The sequence below is a fragment of the Oculina patagonica genome, chromosome 14 (genome assembly GCF_052425735.1).
Source record: "Oculina patagonica isolate OP01 chromosome 14, crgOcupat, whole genome shotgun sequence".
Taxonomy (NCBI): Eukaryota; Metazoa; Cnidaria; class Anthozoa; order Scleractinia; family Oculinidae; genus Oculina; species Oculina patagonica.
Window position 1 is genome coordinate 2,903,879 of NC_135771.1, and position 13,005 is coordinate 2,916,883.

Below are 13,005 nucleotides of genomic sequence, written 5' to 3' on the forward strand. Positions count from 1 at the left end.
AGTGTTTACGAATAGCGTACCTGTATTTTCACAGCGAAGACCGTTGTGCCAATGTATTTTTGTCAAATCCTTTTAGTTATGTTTGATTGTCAGACTTTCAAGAATACACTCATGACTAAAAGTGTGAGATGTAAGAACGTAAACGGCAGTCTCGTCAAACGCGAATGCAGTTTCGTCAAACAACTCAGTGTGATAACATATCGAAAAGGTTGTTAACAAATTCATACAAGCTCGTGATTAACTCGAACAACAGTGGAAACAGTGAAGATGAAGTGTTCAACATGAATCGAGCATGGGAGAAAGAAAAATTCTGAGTCCCCGACGGGAATCGAACCCATGGCCTCCCAGATACCGGTTAGGCGCTCTAACCAACTGAGCTACGAGAGACTCGTTGTGAGCTGGGCCATTTTACTAGGTTGATAAGTGGGACGCGTCCTGCATACTGCTAGGATAAGCAATGTCGAATTCATCAAGGATTGTGAATTTAAAAACAGTTATGTTTGATTGTCACCCACTTACGATATTGTCAGTCTCTCGCAATTATCTTCCATCTATAATCTTGTTTAAAGCCGTCCATGATGAATCGAGACAATTGTAAACAAACGCCAAACGCGAATGTTAATGCCGGTTGTTTCAGATTGTAAATTATAAAAAACTGTTGAAAAGTTTATGATATATACCACAAAACAATTGTGAAAACAAGAGCCGAATGTGAATGATGTTAGAACAGTTAGAGTTCAATTGTCTGTCTTTCAAGATTATTCTCAATTCTAAAAGCTTGTTAAAACGTTTATGATACCACGAAGCAACTGTGGAAACAACTGTGCTAGCATAACTAAAAGCTTGTTAGCAATTGCAAGTTCGTGATAACACGAAATAACAGTATAAAACAATTGCAGATTGTGAATTTTAAAAACAGTTATGTTTGTTTGTCCGTCTCTCAAGAATATCCTCATAGCTAAAAGCTTGTTAACAAGTTTGTGATAACATGAAAGAAATGTGTAAACAATAGCAGATTGTGAATTTTAAAACAGTTATGTTTGATTGTCTCCAACTCACGATCACGTCATATTTAAAAGCTTTTTGAAAAGTTTATGATACCACGAAACAACTGTGAAAACAACATTCGAATGTGAATATGATTAGTATTGGTAATCAAATGGTAAAAGGCTCGGGAAATTATTAGCATTTTGACAAAATGCAAGTGAAATTATTTCCTAATTTCACGAGTATACCATTTGATTACATTTTAATATCATAGGTGACAAATTACGCTTGCAATCGTAGGTTTTTGACTGGTATATTGCATCGCGAACTCCGAGCTTTGAAAAGTTGAAAGCATACATTTTGCTCAAGTTCGCAAGTTTTTTAGTCTTTGAAGAAAACCTTTTAGAGATTCCTTTTTGCTTTTGACAAAAAGTTTCAAAGATGAATCAACTGTCAATTATTTCTCACATTATGATCGTAGTTTGTTTTGAATGAACTGAAAACGGTGCCCGTGTAAAACTTTCCTTATTTATATGTAACTAGCTTAAGTCTTAAAGTTGTTTTGCCGTTTTGAAATATAAAAAATCATCAAAAGTTTTATTACATGACCAAGGCTAGCTGGCTAAGGTGAAATTCAAGCGAAAATGTACAAAGTTTAAGCTTTAAAACACCTTTTATTACGGACGCCACCTTGCCGCTAACACAGTTGAATCCCGTAATCGAACCTTAGGGAAGAAAAGGGGGAGGGGGGGGGAGAAAAAAAAAAAAAAGGGGGAAAAAAAAGGGGGGGGGGGGGGGGGGGGGGGGTAAGTTGCCATGGCAATTTTATAATTTCACATGTGAAATTATAAATTAACGTTAAAATTTCGCGCCAAAATTAAGGAGTAATTTGTCACCTATGATATTAAAGCCGTAATTGTGTTGGATTCGGTTTGTCTCTCGAAATTTTTCCTCATATCTATAATCTTGTTCAAAGCCGTCCATGATGAATCGAGACAACTGTAAGGCTACGTTTACACGGGACCGGACCGGAACGGCATTTACCGTTTTAAACCAGACCGGATCGGCTTCTGTTTACATGAAATCGTTTAGAACCGATCAAGGTGTTTACGCGGCCTAACGCGGGACCGTGTTCTGGAACCAATCCCGAACGGATGATATATACCTCGAAACAACTATGAAAACAAGAGCCGAATGTGAACGATGATAGAACAGTTCTGTTCGATTGTTTGTCTTTCAAGACTATCATCATATCTGGAGTCATTAAGTTACCAAAAATACAAAATTTTACATCAAAAAATGATTTTTCAAAACACTTACCGAATATAAGCCTTTTTTTCCTTCCAAAGATCGTTTCAATCGCTCACAAAAACCTAAGGCTCTCAAAATTAATGTCCAGCAATAAAATATATACATATTTCGTTTTTACAGTTTCACGACACAATAACCCCATGTGACTCTCGCAAACAAAACCACGACGCAAGACGATGACCAAGTCTGGAGACTAAGAATTTTTTTCAGTTCGCCTTTTTGTCATTTTTTTAATGTTAAATCTTGTATTTTTGTTAACTCGAAGTCTAACACGAAGTCCGACTCGAGGTTTGGGATTTCCTGCTATCTAACATCTTGTTAAGAGGTTTATGTTTACACGAAGCGAACGTGGAAACAACGACCGAACGTGAATGGCAAAACTGACAGGTATGTTTGTTTGTAAGATCTCTCACGATTTTCCTCAATTCTAAAAACTTGTTAAAATGTTTATGACACCAAGAAACAGCTGTGAAAATAACTGTGATAACATAATTAAAAGCTTGTTAACAAGTTTGGGATAACACCAAACAACAGTAGAAACAATAGCAGATGATGAATGTTTTAAATAGATTTAGTCAAGGCTAAAAGCGGAGCACCCCAATTAGTTTTTAAAATGGTTTCCGCCCAACATTCGAGCAATACAGGCAAAAATAAAGATACCAATGAAACCTTTTAGCATGGTAACAGTTAAAGTACAGCTAACAAAAACCTGCCAAAGCTTTAGCACTCAAGCTGACCCCGCAAGAGAAAAATGGATTTAAAATTATCTACATTTCAGTTAAAACGGACGTTTAATACGATCTTTTAAATAGTTTACAAAATGTTGCCGTGCTATGAGTAGATTTTTGGTTATTAATTTTTGCACTCATTGCTCGAACTTTCAGCGGAATCCGTCTTAATATGTTCCTAGTTTTTTAAACGACCTGTTATATATTTAACTCGGAAAAGAGTTGTAGTGAGCGAAGTGAACTTCACTCGATTCCTGTTCACATAGGCACGCAATGCGTGCAAGTGTTTGAATAAGGCCTGCTCTCTGATTACCTACATTTCTAGTCAAATTACATAATATCAACATGCCTAATTACCAGCCGAAATATTGTATTATGTTGAAATAGACCAAAACTTAATTTTTTCAATGATATTATTATTTTGCCTATCCTTCAAAAAACAAAAAGAAAAAGAAAGAAAAGAATTTGCAACGTATGGGAACTCTTTCTCTTGGCCTTTCGACCTGCCCTCGATAAGCAGCTAGACGACAATCAAACTAAGTGGAGTAAGCTGAAGTGTGGGAAGTTAAACATCATTTGTTTTGGCAAATCTTTATTTGTCAGTTTGTTGTTTTCGATTCTTTCCCGACTTTAGCGGATTATAGCCACTTTGATTAATTTTGAATTTACCTGATAGATAATACCATTTAAACGTCGACAAACGCGACTTTGTCTATGATTTGTAATTGACAGCGCTGTATTGAGTGGGGTTCCTCATGTTAACGAGTTTTTGATGACACGAAACAACAGTGGGACCAATAGTAGATGCTGAATGCTAAAACAAGTATGTTTGTTTTTCAGTCTCTTAAGACTATCCTCATGCATAACTAAAAGCCTGTTACCAAGTTTGTTCTGACACGAAACAATAGCAAAAAAACAGCCGACAGAAAACTTTTAAGAAAACAAAATGTCGGATTGTCAATTTCTACGATTATCTTTATATCTGAGACCTTTAATTTTTTTTTTGAATGGTTCGTATGGAAAAAGGGGCCGATTGTGAATCTTAAAAAAACATCTTTGATTGTCAGCCCCTCACGGTTATCCCCAGAACTAAAAGCTCTATAAAAAGTATATGATACCACGAAACAACTGTGATAACAAAGCTAAAAGCTTGTTAACAAGTTTGTGATAACACGAAACAACAGTGCAAACAAGCGCTCTTGTTAACAGCTGCTGTTTGCGAAGCTCTCCTAAAACATTAATTAATGCTCTCTCATGTTCCGACAGATATTATTTACAATCAATATTTGGTATGCAAACCAATCAGGTTGTAGAATGCATGTTCTTATATAAAGAATTAAAGAGGAACGTCAGGTGAACAGTCTCTCGAGCTGTTGAGAAGTTCAGGCAGGACAAATACCTTTCAGGTAAAGTTGGACTATTGCTTGGGCTTCAAGTAGTTTGTTGTTCTCGTTGTTGGCCATTGAAATGAAGTCTTTTTCTTTGTTTTGCTGAAGGTGCAAAATAACAATTGATTTTCTCGGAATTGGACACAATTTGAAACCTTTTACTCGTAGGACAAACCCGATTTCGGTTCATGATAACACTTTTAATTGCAAAAAAAAATCAGAACGTGTTTACCATGTTTATGATCAATTCTAATGCCTTGAAAACCATCTCTTTTCGTTCCAAAAGCCTTGGTAGTCAATTTGAAAAATTCCCAATGTTTTAAATATTCAGGACTTGTAGTGATTTCTTTCGAATGAGGGGAAATTTAATTCAGCAAATGCTGCCACGTTTACTTGCCTGGATGGCAAAGGTTGCATGGCTTAGTAGCCAAGCCTTGAGATGCTTTATTCACCGCCTAGCAAGGTGAATATACCGTCATGTCGCTCCGTGTGTACTGCTTACAAACAAGTCGCTGCGACAAAGTGTTTGTTTGGTGCACAAACAACGAATTTGGAAGCATGGGATTGCGAACTAGTTTTCCATATTCAATATGGCGAAAATACATGACGCGCTTTCATTGGTTAATTCATATTTTGTCGCAGACGTGTATACACGATGCGACAACGCTGCTCATTTTCTCGCTGCGATGTGTCGCACGAATTTAAACCAGTTTGAATTCGTGCGACACGTCGCAGCGACAAAATTCTGTCGCAGCGACGTGTGGCCTAGTGTGTCCCGACTTTAAAGCGAACACGACCTTCATTTTTAGTTAATCAGAGGAAGACAAACACATTTTACATAATTATTACGTAAAGAAAGAAGTAATGTTTTATTTAGTACAAAAATGTCTAGAATCATTTATCGCTTGGTCAATTTCTTTTTCATTTCACATCTAACTAATACTTTTATTTATACATCTAACTTATTTAAAGCCTGGTTCTCAATGATCGTCCCGATCGTCTCTGTCGCTTCTATCGCTTCAAAAAGTTTGCTTGCCCAATCACCCAGCGCAACGACAGAAGCGACAGAGACGAGGGGCATATGAGAACCAGCCTTAATTAGCCGTGATTCTTAACGACTAGATTTATTTTAAATTGATGTTGTAAGTACAATTAAGTGGATATTTTATATTTGTTTAACGAAAGACCTTTTATAGTCAAAAAGCAATTATGTTTCAATGAATAGAAATCTTATCTTTGTTGTTCTTAAACTGTTAATTAACAAAACGGCCTTTTTATTGTTAACTTGTACTCGTTAAAAAGTAAGTGTGTTTAATAAAGTAAAAACATAAAGTTTTCATTGTCTACTATATTGACGTTGTTGTCATTTGTCTGGAGGGTTACTTTAGAAACGTTGCAACTTTTACTTTTTTGAAATTGTTCTCGGCGCTGTTGTTGAATTAAAATGTACTGTCCGTTCAAAAAACCTTATAACTGTCGCTTTAATTCTTTTCATTAAAACTGCCAAGAAACACTTTGCATCAACTGGAATTTTTGCATTTATCTGCGCCCAAAACAATGCTTTAGCAATTACTATGTACAAAAAACAGTGGGATATAAGTTGACCTTCTTGTAACTGCTGATTAACTTGATCTATTTCTCCTGCAAATCAGGTCTTACAAGATGTCCTACAAGATGACTGCGGTTTTGGTAAGTATAGGACTTTCATTCTTTACTTAATTCAAGTGATGAATCCTTCGGCGTGAGAGGTGTGAGTGAGGTCCAATTGTTAGAGCGTTGTACATAATCCCAGCAGTGGGTGATATCCGGGCTCGAGCCCTCCAGATCCTTGCTCTGTGTTCTTAGGCAAGGCACTTGTCTTTCACATTTCCTCTTGCCACTTAGAGACCTCACAAAATTTTGGGGGTATAAACTTCTATTATCTTATCCAGAGGATATATGTAGCAACACACCAAGTTTTCTTAAGTGTTGTGGGAGACTACAGTACAGTGATCGATAAACATAATTTCTCCTTAAAAATTGATATGTTTTCAAGCAGACAGGTGATGGGAATTGACAGTTTCATCAAATATGATCTGCACCAAATTCTCCGATTAATTCATTGAATTGAGCGGAAATCTGTTAGAAAACTTTTATTAAGTGCATTTTATTTCCTTTTTCTTTCAGGTCTTGTGGCTAATGTTTGGTCTGCTCGCTACTCTTCCGACAGCTTTCAGCCGTAAGATTTTGATTGCATAATGAAAATTGTTTTCCATGCAAACTCATGGCCACACAACACTCTCGGTCATTACCATTTTGGCTGGATCATTATATTTATTTATTTATTATTTTCATTATATAAGATGGGAGGGGGGAGGGGGAGAATGACCAAATCCCTGGGGGAAACAAATATAAAGAAGAAGAAATGAAGAAAAAATTCGAAGGAACTTCAAAAAACTTGCGAACGCGAAAATGGAAATAATATTAATTAAAAAAAAATACCCCCCCCCCTTTATTGTTCTATCCCTTTGGATCATACATAATTTCTCTTTCAAACTAATAAAAAAAAGGTTAAAGTTAAGTATGAATTCTAAAGACACTATAAAAATACTCTAAGTCGACATCACAAGACGATTTACCATACCATTACGGGGAAAATTCCCGCGGGCTCATTGGTCGAATGTTATGGCGATGAGAGTAAAGAGCATGGAAAAATGTGGTCGATTTGTTAAGTAACCAATGCAAATTAGAAATATTCAAAGGAAAAATCATTTTAAATTCTCCACCTCGAATTTTAAACCAGCCTTCCCAATCTGGGATTTAATTGTAAGGCAGATATGATGAACCTTTGGAGATATTGTGTCGAGAAATCTTTGAAATACCGTTTGTCGACTCGTCGGCGTGAAGTGATCTCAAGGGAACTAGCTTATGAACTAGATAGTTTTTTCATTTCCGGATGGAATAGAACTTAGTTCTGGAACTCATTGCTTTTTCAAACTAGTTTTAAGATGCCGTGGTTGTTTTGAAGCTTATGAAGCGGTTTATTAAACATCAAAACAAGAAGTGGTTACTGCTTAATTAGCTTTAAATTAACTGCTGAGAGAATTGAATTTCTTTTTTTACTTGCAAAAGACAAATGATAAGCATAGTGTAGAAGCGTGCTCTAGCAAAATAATATTTACTGTTGTTTCATTTACGTGTAAGCAAAATGGTTGACTTTAATTTTTCTATGATTGTATAAAACAAATAGATTCTATTTTGTTATGGTTCTGCCTCTATAAATGATGTCTCTAATAATGAACAAAAAACGTAGGACCGTGCCAAAAACGTTGACAAAACTTTGTCAAAAATATACTGATTTTAAACGAACTCGATGTAACGTACATATAATCGGAAACAAGCGAGGTTTTGTTGAGTGTAAGAATATGACGGCTAAAAAATCTTAAAATTCTTATCAATATTGCAGTTCAGCCAGTGTACAGCAACTCAAACCCCTCTAAAAACACGAGGAACAAAATTATTGTACAGACGTTAATAACAAGGTTAAGGGAACAGCTTAGAATATCATGTGTAACTCTTAAGTTTTGCATAGACTTTACATTTCGATGTTATGTTTTTTTTTATGACTGATACGCACGTAATGCAGAAGCGCGGCGGCGTATGGATGGAGTTGGCGTTGAAGCAGATGAACTGTTGTCAGCAAAGAGAAGGTCGTCAAGTGGTAAGGTTACTTATCTGTTAGCTCTGCTAAGGTTGTGAGGAGGAAGGGGGGTGGGTTGGGAGTTGGGGGTGAAGTATTTTCTTACAGTGGTGGAGGCGAGGGTACCCTACTAGGCTGGGTCGCTGTGGGGGGGGGCGGCGAACGCCATTTTAACCAACCAAACGCTAAAACTGTCCATTATTGAGTAAAATTAAGAAAATTTTTTGCTTTCCGAGCCAAAAACGTGAATTGCAGCAAAAAATACGAAGATTTCCGAGGGCTCCAGGAAAACGTTTTTGAATGACTGCGCACTGAAATGGAAGGAATGGAACGAGTTTTTGACGTCATAGTTTGTGTTTTTGAAGACGACCGCAGACCAATTCCGAAGACCGCACCGACGGCAACGTCAACGACAACGTCTGGTGGAAAATGAATTTATATTTTACTTGAGAATCTTGCAACTTTCCGGACGTTTCTGCTTTTTTTAAATCTTTAAGAACTAGCTCTCGCTGAATATTCAAAGAAAGCGTTCATTCCCAAATAGAAAAAACCAAAAATTAGCCGTCGTGGCTGAAGTTGTCCAAATTACGCAGAATTTCGTCATTTCACGTTGTTCTTCGGCAGAGAACGGCTTTGAAGTGTACCAAGATTCAAAAGCACGTGCATAGTTAACGCACGTGCATAGTTAACGCGCGTACAGATAATTCTGCTCATTAACGTTAAATGCTAATGAGAAAGAACAATAGAGATTCCTGATTTGTTTTCATACCAGCGTGCATTCTACCTATGTCTCACATGATATGCAAAACGACAGCAAACAAAACTTTAAACTATTTTTGAACTTTAGTTAGGGCCGAATCGCACTAGCGGACAAATTTTGTAACAATTGATTGATTTCATCATTAACGTGTCACTTGTCACAGAAAACAAGTGCGATAGCGTTTTTTGAGACCTAGAACTTGTCCAACATTTCAGGAAAACAAAGAAGCAGTTGTCTTATGATTGGTCCGCGTTGCACGCGCGATAGATGTTGTCAAACAATTGCAAAAACAAGTGCGAACGACTTGTTGGACAAGGGCAAATTTTGTCAAAACGGACAAATCATCAAAGGGGCCGAAGTCCTGCCTCAAGGCAGGACTTTTTATGACAAGTCGCATTCCCATAACCCTCGTACTGCTAGATAACAATACGTTGTTGATTGGCTATTGTGTTTGGCCCAAATTGCACCGAAAAACAACACGCACTCAAAAGTTGTTGGGATAGTATGCACCGTGATGTGGCTCTCACTATCGTAATCCAGCCGCAAAATCTTTTCGCGAGAGGCAAAGCATATTTATAAGTGAAGTGTTTCGGCCAAATGTTAGAATGAGAAAAGAAAAAGTTATCTTGAGACGACTCATTATTCTACTGCATGAGAACGCGTACTTTAAATGCCAATTGTTTTAGATTTTTTTACCGCGTTGTACTGCATATTTGATGTTTGCCCAAGACGGCCGTGCTGAGAAATGTACAGGAATGGCAGAAGCACGTGCAGAGCTATTGTACTAATAATTACACCTTTTGTTTTCTTCAAAATGTCTCTGACTTGTCGCGACAATTTTTTTTTTGTAAAAAATGTTATGACATTTAAAACTTGTCCGCTAGTGCGATTCGGCCCTTATTTTATTTCAATAAATGCGCCTCTCTGAACAACAACCAACAATCAATCAACTGAAAAACGGCCAAACAGAACGAAATAACTGCTTGAAATGTCACTAAACAGCTAAATACATTTATTTAAATTTTAAGGTGCGGTCTGCGGAATCGGTCTGCGGTCGTCTTAAAAAACACCAATTATGACGTCCCAAGTTTTTATGTCCGAGAATTTTCCGACAATTTTTCCGAGCACTCTATGGTTATGAAGGTCTAAAAAAAGCATTTTTCAACTTGCAATTTTTTAGCGATGCAATGCCCGATTACTTTGAAACTTTGGGTTATGGTTATTTGGGTCTTAAACACATGGGCAAAAAAAATAACAAAAATCGAAATTTCGGTTCATTTGACCTTTAATTCACCTGGCGTTCTATATGCAACAAAAGCGCAAAATTTCTTTCAAATAACACAGCCGCTTTTGAAACGCAAACTTTCCTTCCGATACTTGCGTATAAGCTCTAAGGGTAACAAGACATCTTAGGTCTTCATCGGTTTTGAAAGTCTTAAATGCGTAAGGGCTTTATTTAACAGTTCACGTATTTGCGCGTTCTACGAGAGCAAACGTCGACAAAAGATCGTTGCGAGAGATCGAAACACACAAAAGATTAATAAGCTCTAGGGGGCTTATTTCTTTTTAAAACGTTTTGAGGGGCCGGGGGAGGAGTACAGGGTTGCTTGAAGTGGAGGGGGGATTAATAGATTTTTTACGGTACGTGCCCCTCCGCCCCCCCCCCCCCCCTTATTTCCTTGCGCAGATGTCCTCTGAGATTGTCAGACGTTTTTCCTAAATCCTGTAAGGAAAATAGCATGGCGAGCCCAAGGTATCTCTGCTTAGGAGGCCACCCTTCCCCCGATTACAAGGCTCCCTTACTCAAAAATAGCCTTAATTAAAGAAAATAAGCCAAAAGCTTATAATCAGGATTTTAAAGGAGCACGATGTGAGCGCAAATAGTAAAATATACTTTTTGCTTCATAGCATGCGGGCAGGTTGTTAATAACACCCTGACAAGTCCTGGATATCCCTACAATTACCCAAACAACATGGACTGTGTTTATTGGGTCCCTATTCCAGCTGGCAAGGCAATGAATATTTACTTCAGCGAATTTTACTTGGAGCGTTCTTCGACCTGCCGGTAAGAAACGAGATAACAATCAAAATATATCCATGGAGTGAATATAAATCACTGATTAGGTCAATTCTTATTTTTTTGTTTCCACCACTTCGTTTAATGATCTAAATGGATGTTTTTTCAGTGCTCAGTATATCTTACCTTTTTTCAAAACAAATTAAAATAAGCTTCAAAGTTGTAAAAACATTATGATGCAAGAAAGAGAGTATGAAGTTGATCCCCTCTTGTGCGTAAACTAGTTTATTATTAAGCTAATGGTTCACACAAAAATTCGCTTGCCGTTGGTTGTTTTAGCGAGCATTAAAATGATATGCAGAGAAAGATAGCACTAGGCTACCGATAGTTTGTCTTCATAATTTTGTTGTGTGCCAGGATTACTACAGTTTTGAAGGGTTAATTATCCAAACATTAGACTCTTTTTGTAAAATCTTCAGAAATATTTTGTCTTTCTCTTATATTACTGTTTGTTACAGCGTACAACCACCATATGCAGCAGAAAAATCTGTAAGACAGATTTTGAGCTATTTTAAAATAGGCAAAATACCACATTTTCTTATTTTGCGAAAAATTTATCTTACAGATTTGTATTTTATTTTGCATGAATGTTTAATCAGAGCCAATCTCTAATTCCTGGAATTTTGAGGTGGGGGTCATATGTTTAGATTTTGAGAAAACAGACGTCGTTCATTTTGGCTGTTTATTAGCATTTTTATTCTTCCAATGTCGCATATGATGATTGTGCACAGTAGCAAACAGCAATAAGAGGAAGAAAAAACATTTCTGAAGATTTTACAAAAGAGTATAAAATTGGGCTCATTTACCCCCTCAAAACCGTTATGTCTGATAGCAGAAACCGATAAGGTTTTTTGACGATATTCAACAAAGCAATCCTCATTGCTAGCCCGCATAAATTTCTCATGGCATTGGTTCGAAGACTCTGTCAAACAATCAATTAATTTGGTGATCACCTTCTCAAATTATTATGGCTTATTTTATTCGCAGCTGGGACTATTTGGAGATCACCAACGAAAACAATCAGACATTCGGGAAATACTGCGGCTCTAAATCTGGATTGACCGTCGTTGTAACTGGACAATACGTTGTGTTAAAGTTCCACTCTGACGGATCTTTTACCCTCAAAGGATACCGGTTAACTTTCACTGCCCTCTGTGAGTACGGTCACAGCGGATATGGTATTGACCAATTCCGAAAGTAATTTAAATTATTCACCGAAGTGGATGTGAATAATTGTTAATTCACTGACACAGAGGTGAATAATAATTGTTTAAGTATATACCACACAAGTTGAATAACTAGCGGACTAAAACACTTTCGGTAGACAAAGCGACACGGCCAGGCAGTTTGTTTCTCGTTAGCTGCTTGGAGGTGAATAGTACTTTGTAAGTCACCTCCGAGTTTACCAAACAGCGCACGCGAAAAGCACTTTTTACTTGTGTGGTATATACTTACTACTGTTAAAGCGGTTTTAACTTGAGTGCCGAAAGTAATTTGCGTTTGCTTTGGTTTTGCATTGCTACGCCCATTAATTGGTTTAAAAATCTCTCGCCCCTTTTCAGAAAATCAGAACCAAAACCAAAACCAATCGTGTCTCGCTCGCGCACGTTTTCCCGCGCTTCGTGCCGGCTGCATATATTGCTTCGAGTTTTGATTGGTTGACTGGATTGTCTATGTCCTTTGTGATTGGCTAGAGTGATTACTATGGTTTTGGATTTACGACACTCATTTGAAAACTGCACTAATTTTTGTCGCCCAGTTGAAACATATAGAATATATCTGTATGGAGTTTTAAAAGAAAATTAATATCATTTTGCTGTGTATAATTATGGTTTGCTGCGTTTATTATTCACTATTTTTCCGCCTTGTTTGTCTTAGCTCCAGGAAATATCAGCACATCAGCACCAAACACGACTAATCCACCATCCAGTAAGTATAGCAGGTTCGCCAGTAGACCGTGTGTGCTCAGCATTTTACCCCAAGAAAATCAATGATTGGGTGCCCTATGATTCCATAACTAAAGAGGTAACATTTCTGGTAAATCTTTCTAAATATTTTACACGACCTCCACTCTA

The 13,005-nt window shown here is 37.2% G+C and overlaps 1 protein-coding gene across 29 annotated transcripts in view; it reads left to right on the forward strand.

The window, feature by feature from the left end:
* Nucleotides 1–13,005, forward strand: part of LOC144638103 (cubilin-like) — an 84,449-nt gene that overhangs the window by 44,588 nt on the left and 26,856 nt on the right. The window lies entirely within an intron of this gene.